We start from the raw sequence: 7,254 nt of genomic DNA, 5'->3' as shown, positions 1-7,254 counted from the left end.
TAAAAACATGTAAACAACTTATTCTTTAACAGTTCTTTTTGCTCCTTGAATTCTTATTTTCTTTTCATATGCCTCACAAAATCATGTAACTTAATATATTTTGTGTTTTGCATCACATATCAATCATATCTATAATATTTCTTTGCAATAAAATTTTGTATATAAATTGAAATTAAGTGGGTTTTCCCTATAACCACAATGATCTGTGTCTCATTAAAAGTCTTCTGGTTACCATTAGTATTAAACATCAATAATTGCAAAAATCATAAAATATTGCATATTCTCATTATGCTAAGATTGAAGATGGGAGAGAGATAATGGGCCTTTTTTTAGTCAAGTGGGAGAAGGACAATTGTAAAAGAAAAGGCAGCAAAGAAGAAATACAATGACTCTCGACCACGGGGAAATTCTCAGGTAGATCAATTTTCAGAAGGAATAAATATGAAAATTTAATATGTATAAACTGACCCTCGTAAAGTTATATGTGCCCAAAAACTCACAGGGAAATCTTGGCAGCATGGCAGGCTTTGGTTTGAAAATCTTTGAGCTTGATGAATTTACTTGAGTTTACATATACATAGTAAGTACATTCTTTTTACATAGATTGTGCCAATTATAAATGTTTTGATCTAGGATAATTATTTGTATTATTTGGTTGATTTCTGTCTTTCCGTCTAGACTAATACTACTTGTAGTATGGTCTACTGGCCAGTGCAAACTATTTATTATTCATCCTCCAGGACATAAATATAAAAATTAAGATTAAGTGTTTAGAAACTTTTATAGTAATTTGATATATATTAATTAGGGCTTTTATTTTTCATTTGATTTCTTATTTTGTTTTTCTAGTGATTTATTTTTATTATAACCTACAAAGGTATCTGTCCACAATTTATTTTTTAATTTAACCAATCTTCTCAGAAAACAACTAACATAACGGTAATAGTAAGGCCTACACGATCAATAATAACTTTAAATATAAATGGATTAAATTCTCCAATCAAAAGACAGAATGGCTGAGTGGATTTAAAAAGAAGAAAGAAAAACAACACTCACCTATGTGCTGTCTACAAGAAACTCATCTTAGACTTAAGGACACACATAAGATGAAAGTGAAGTCATGGGAAAGGTATCCATGTAAATGGTAATCAAAAGAGAGCAGGGGTAGCTATGTTACATTAGACAAAATAGATTGTAAGTTAAAAAAAAAAGTCAGAAGAGAAAAAAAAAGACATTGCATAATAATAAAAGGATCCAGAGACTCCAGTGGTGTGGGGCAGCTGGGACACAGCCTCTAAATGGGAGGGGCAAATGGCCTGTCCTCCTTGGGCCCCTGAGATGGCCACTGCCCCTCTGCGGTCTTCTGTGTCTCCTCAACTGGGACTTGGAGGGATCACCATCCAGTGCTATGGGCCTCACAGGGTGGTCATGAGGTTCAGGGAGAAAAGGACTGTGCACAGCTTTCTGCCCTGCTCCACCATGAGGTGTAAGGGTGAGAAGAATGTGATAGTAATATGACATACCAAGTCCTCTGGACAACCTGAAGTTCTCCCACTTTCCAGAGGAGGTAACTGGGCTCAGGGAAGTCAGGCCCCAAGCTCAAAAAAAAAAAAAAAAAAAAAAGGATCAATCCACCAGGAAGATATAGCAACTAGAAATATATATGCACCCAATGTCAGAGCACCTGTATTTATACAGCAAACACTGACAGAACTGAAGGGAGAAATAAACAACAATAAACCAATAGTAGGAGACTTCATTTCCCTACTCTCAATAATGTACAGGAACATCTGGACAAAAGATCAATAAAGAAACAGAGGGCTTAAATAACACTATAGAAAAAATGGGCCTAATAAACTTATACAGAACATTTTACCTAAGCTACACATTCTTTTCAATTATATACAGATCTTTCTCCAGGATAGATCACGTTAGGTCAAAAAACAAGTCTTAAAAATTTTTAAGAAGATTGAAAAAAAACTATGTATCTTCTCTGACCATAATGAAATGAAACTAGAAATCAATAGAAGAAAAACTGAAAACTTCACACATGTGAAAATTAAACAACATACTCTTGAACAACCACTGGTTCAAAGAAGAAATCAAAAAGAAAATTGGGAAATACCTTGAGAAAAACAAAAATGAAAACACAACAAAATGCATGAGATGCCACAAAATCAGTACTAACAGGGAAGGTCATAATGATACATACCTACATTAAAAAAAAAGAAGAATTTCAAATAAACAACCTACCTTTATACCTCAAGAAACTATAAAAAGAACAAGGTAAGTCCAAAGTTAGCAGAAAGAAAGAAACAACAAAGAGCAGAAATAATTAAATAGAAAAGAAAAAGACAATAGAAAAAAGCAATGAAACTAAGAGTTCATTATTTAAAAAATAAACAAAATTGACAAACACTTGGCTAGACTAAGAAAAAAAGAGAAGTTTCAAATAAATAAAATCAGAAATGAAATAAGAGACATTATTACTGATGCCACAGAAAGAAAAAGAATCATGACACTATTGTGAACAACTACATGACAACAAATTGGATAACCTAGAAGAAATGGATAAATTCCTGGAAACAAAATAAACTTCCATGATTAAATCATTAATAAATAGGAAGTATGAATAAACCTAAAACCAGTAAAGAGATTGAATCAGTAATCAAAAACCTCCCAACAAAGAAAAGCACAGGACTAGATGGCTTCACTGATGAATTCTACCAAACATTTAAAGAAGAACTAATGCCAATCCCTCTCTTTGAAGAGAGGGAACTCCTTCAAAAGGATCCCAAACTCCTTTTAAGAAACTAGAATTACCTTGTTACAAAATCCAGACAAAAATACAAGAATACTACATGTCATTATCCCTGATAAAATTACATGCAAAAATCCTCTACAAAATATTAGCAAACAAAATTCAACAATATATTAAAATGATAATACACCATGACCAAGTGAAAATTATCCCTAAATATAAGGATATTTCAACATGAATACCAATTAATGTGATATGCAATATTAATAGAATAAAGAATAAAAATCATATGATCATCTCAATAGATGCAGAGAAAGCATTTGAAAAAGTCCAACACTCTTTTATGATAAAACTCTCAGCAAACTAGGTATTGAAGGAATGTACCTCAACATGATAAAGACTATGTATGATAAGCCCAAAGCTATCATACTCAATGGTGAAAACCTGAAAGCTTTTACTTTAAGATCATGAACAAGGCAAGGATGCCCATTCTCACCATTTCTACCTAAGGTAGTACTGAAAGCCCTGGCTAGAGAAATTAGGCAAGAAATAGAAATTAAAGGCCTCCAGATTTAAAAGGAAGAAATAAAATTGTTCCTATTTGCAGTCACGATGTACGCTATAGAGTATACAAAATATAAGATATACAGAAAACCCTAAAGCACCATTAAAACAAAAAAACAGAACTAATAAACAAATTCAATAAAGTTGCAGGATACATAATCAACATACAAAAATCATTTGCATTTATATAAAATAACAATGAACTATCTGAAAAGAAAATTATGAAAACAATCCCACTTACAATAACACCCAAAAGAATAAAATACTTAGGCATAAATTTAAAAAGAGGTGAAAACTTGTATACTAAAAACTACAAAACACTGAATAAAGAAATATGTAAAACAAGACACAAATGAAAAGACATTCTGTGTTTATTGACTGGAATAATATGGTTAAAATGTTCATTCTATCCAAAATGATCTACAGATTCAGTGCAATCATTATCAAGATCCCAATGGAATTCCTTTTTTACAAAAACAGAAAAACACAATTATAAAATTAATATAAAACCACAAAAGACCATGAACAGCCATGACAAAGAAGAGCAAGGCTGGAGATAGCACACTTTGTAATTTCAAAATATATTGCAAAGCTACAGTAATTAAAACAGTATAATACAATATTATAGTAATCAAAACATAAAGAAGAAATATAGACCAATGCAACATTGTAGAGAGCCCAGAAATGAATCCATGCATATACGGTCATCTAATCTTCAATAAGATTGCCAAGAATACACGATGGGAACAGGATAGTCTCTTCAGCAAACAGTGTGGGAAATGCAAATCAAAACCAACGAGATATCACCACACCTGTCAGGATGGCTATTATCAAAAAAAAAAAAAAAAAAAAAAAAAAGATAAGAAGTATTGGTGAGGATGTAGAGAAATTGGAACCCTTGTACAATGTTGGTGGGAATATAAAATGGTTCAGCTGCTATAGAAAACAGGGTGGAGATTCCTGAAAAAATTAAAAATAGACCTATCATATGATCCAGCAATCCCACTTCTGGGTATTAATCCAAAAGGATTGAAATCAAGATCTCTGAACAGATATTAGGACTTTTATGTTCATTGCAGCACTATTCACAATCGCCAAGATGTAGAAACAACTTAATTGCCCATCAACAATTGAATGGATAAAGAAAAGGTGGTATATACATATAATGGAACACTATTTGCCCTTATGGGGGAAAAAAAAGGATATTCTGCAATATGCAACAACATGAATGAACCTTGAGGACAAGCTCAGTGAAATAAGCCAATCACAGAAAGACAAATACAATCATGCATCGCAAAACGTTTTAGTCAACAATGGACAGCATATACAACAGTGTCCCACAAGGTTTAAATGGAGCTGAAATCTCCTTCCGTCTAGTGAAGTTGTAGCTGTCATAGCATTGGCGTGCAATGCTACCCTATTTTTGAAATAAATTTACTGTAGCCTAAGTGTACAATGGTTTTAAAGTCTATAGTCGTGTATAGTAACGTCCGAAACCTTTATATTTACTCACCGCTCAATCACTGACTCACCCAAAGCAACTTCCAGTCCTGCAAGCCCTAGTTATGGGAAGTGCCATATACAGGTGTATCGTTTTTTATCTTTTATACCACATTTTGACTGTACCTTCTTATGTTTAGATACACAAATACTTACCATTATGTTACAATTGCCTACAGTATTCAGTACAGTAACCTGCTGTACAGTTTGTAGCCTAGGAGCAATAAGCTGCAGCATCCAGCCTAGGTGTGTAGTAGGTAATACTGAAAACAACACCAAAATCGCCTAACGACATATTTCTCAGAACAAATCCCCATTGTTACGGGACACATGACTGTATTAAATACTTCCAGTTATATGAGATATCTAAAGTAATCAGCTTCATAGAATCAAAGAGTAGAATGGTGATTGCCAGGAGGTGAAGAGAAGGAGAAGTGCGGAATTATTAATCAACGGGCATAAAATTTCAGTCAAGCAAGATGAGTAAGTTCAGGAGGTCTTCTGTACAACATTGCCTCTGTAGGCAATGATAATATATTGTACACTTACATCTTGGCTAAGAGGGTAGATCTTATGTTAAGTGACGTTCTCCAATAAAATAAAATACAAAATACCACTGATCTTTCATTACAGATAGTTCAAGAAGCACTGTTCTGTACCAGAGATCAGCAAACTTTTTTCTGTAAAATGTGAAATGGTAACCATATGGGCTTTCCAGGTCATATAGTCTCTGTTGCAACTACACAACTCTGTCCTTTTAGTATGAAACTAGCCATCGACAATCCCCCCAAAATGGATGGGACTATGCTTCAATAAAGCTTTATATTAAAAAACAGATGGTAGGCCAGACTTGATCCACAGGCTATATTTTGCCAACCCCTGTTATAGGCTGTAAACTTCTAGGGAGCAGATGTCTCATTTGTTCTATTCTTCGTTGTCTCCCCAGTGCCTAAAATATCCCTCATATAATAGGTACTCAATCATATGGATTAAACAGATGAATACTCTACTCTCCGATATGGGCACAGATCTTGCGTGCATTAATGGGGAGGTCACATGTCCAGGGCCACCAATGCCAGGGATGACCACGATAGGGTGTTAACTGGCCTAGGTTAACGACATAAAAACCATGGATCTTCCAGGGATCAAATATGGTGTGGGAAGTAAAGGCAATCACCAGTTGCTTGAAAGAAGAAAGGAAGAGGATATTGGCACTTGGTAGGGTTTTAAGGAAGCTGTGAAAGTTTGGGAGGAGTGGTAAGGAAAGATAAAAGGGGCATGAGATGGATTTCTTAGCTAAGATTGAAGAGTATGAGTGAGCGGTGGCCATGACCCAGAGGGCAGGAGTTTCCTCTAACAAAGCCCGGGACATAGTGGCCCAAGTAGATTAGCCTAGAAAAGACTGTTGGGTATATCGGTGCCACTTTCCTCTTTAAAAACTGTGAGAGTGTGAGGGAGACTGCAAGTTCCGTTTCAAGGCAACACGAAGCCCCATGAGTAGACACCACGAGCAAAGCTCACCCTCCCAAGCTGAAAAAATTTAAGGACAAGAAGTTATCGTTGAAATTAAATCATAGCAGACATGTCCAAGGAACATTAAAGGGATTTTTTCCTTTGATGAATCCTATGGTAGATGAATGAACAGTGATCACAAGTCGGGGCCACAAAACACTACTTGAATGGTGGTCATCTAAGGAAGTCGTATCATCGTGTAACTAGCCTTGAAAAGAGCATAAACAATGGCTGTGTTCAGCACAGAAATCAGTTGCTTCCACATGTCTCCTAGTCAACGGGCCTGTTTTACTGTGATGTAAAAATGAGGTAATGTACATTCGTCATGTTAAATTCTTTTATTAAAAAAGAAAAGCCTGCTAAGATTTGGTCCAAAAACTCTGACTCATATACGAAGTCCTTCATCATTTAGTCCCAATCCACCTTTCTAGTCATTTCATGCCAACAGCCCCTTTCCCAATATGTATTTTAACTAGAGCCACACTGGGCCATTCACCGTTTCCCTCAACAACACCGGGCACTTTCCCAAGTTGATGCCTTTGCTCTACCTATTCTCTGCTTTGCAATGCCTTTCTTTTCCTGTCCATCCAGCAAATTCTTATCCCCTGTGAGACCTACACTGTGAAGCCTTCATGGCTCACTTATCCAGATAGTTCGTCTCTCATTCCACTGCTCTGCCATTACATTATGTCGCAATTGTTTGTTTGTATGTCTGCTTTTGTGCTGAGACAGGGAGCTCCTTGAAAGCTAGTTTTAATATTCTGGTGCTTAAGCAGAATTGGTAAAAAAAAATGCAAATGGCCCATGATGTTGCATTTAAAGCAATTTTAGCAGCACTTTTTGTCCAGCATTCTCTCTTGCTAGCCTAATTTTCCGTTCCGTATTTATCCCTTTCCAGCTGAATTTCCTATTTTGCT

General features: G+C 35.3%; 1 pseudogene; it reads left to right on the top strand.

Annotated features, from left to right (window-relative positions):
• The first annotated feature begins 1,311 nt into the window (after positions 1-1,311).
• On the top strand, positions 1,312-6,561 carry LOC117028859 (small nuclear ribonucleoprotein G-like; annotated as a pseudogene).
• Positions 6,562-7,254: the final 693 nt, after the last annotated feature.

This window comes from Rhinolophus ferrumequinum, chromosome 10, assembly GCF_004115265.2.
Source record: "Rhinolophus ferrumequinum isolate MPI-CBG mRhiFer1 chromosome 10, mRhiFer1_v1.p, whole genome shotgun sequence".
In the NCBI taxonomy this organism is placed as follows: domain Eukaryota; kingdom Metazoa; phylum Chordata; class Mammalia; order Chiroptera; family Rhinolophidae; genus Rhinolophus; species Rhinolophus ferrumequinum.
The sequence above is the reverse complement of the archived record's forward strand: the minus strand, read 5'-3'. Positions and strand labels throughout refer to the sequence as shown.